The following is an 807-nucleotide window of genomic DNA, read 5'->3' as shown; positions in this document are numbered from 1 at the left end:
GTTCTCGCGCACTCTCGAGCGGCTCTCGTTCTCGCTTTTCGCGCGCTTGCCGCGGGCTACCACCACAATACCTTATTGAAAGCTGTAGATATCACATTTAAGGCATGTCATGTTCTAAATGCAGAATACTCTAAAGAATGTGATGCGGCGTGGACTTTCTTACAAAAATATATATACGACATTCATACAAAATTTGATAGGAATTACATTTCAGTGAATGCATTGATGTCTGATTTAGGTAATGCGTAATGCTTTGGTTCATATCGGCTTTAACGTCTTATTTAGGAACCTAAGTTACGTACTACTAACAATTTTTGTTCTTATAGGAAGTAAAAAATGTTTATTTGTTTTGTAAGGTGTGAGTGAAAGTGCAACAGCTACGAAGCTATCCTGTTTTACTCCAAATCGTAACGCTAGGGTTGCCAGATCTCCGGTTTTCGCCCGGAGACTCCGGTTTTGGCACATTGACTCCGGTCTCCGGTTCGGTTCATATAAATCTCCGGGCGGTTAGGTTGCCGATCGTAATTCATAAGTCGTAGCGTAGGTGTAAGGTGTCACTGTCAGTGCATAAGCATAGCGCTAAAGTGCGCCGCAGCGTCGCAACAGTGCAATACGCAACAACAGGTCAGTTCATTTAGTTCAATCCTCACGTCACGTCGTTTCCGTTAGTGGGTGCCTAACCGCGTAAACTTTGTTACACGTGTTACCTTAGTCACTAAGGCTTAGTGTTTGGCGACAACAAATATCTACAAATTACAATTAATATTATTGTATTATGGATCAGGATCCCGGCCCGTCTCGTACACC

This window comes from Photinus pyralis, unplaced genomic scaffold (assembly GCF_008802855.1).
Source record: "Photinus pyralis isolate 1611_PpyrPB1 unplaced genomic scaffold, Ppyr1.3 Ppyr1.4_LG1, whole genome shotgun sequence".
In the NCBI taxonomy this organism is placed as follows: Eukaryota; Metazoa; Arthropoda; class Insecta; order Coleoptera; family Lampyridae; genus Photinus; species Photinus pyralis.
This window is presented reverse-complemented; position numbering follows the sequence as displayed.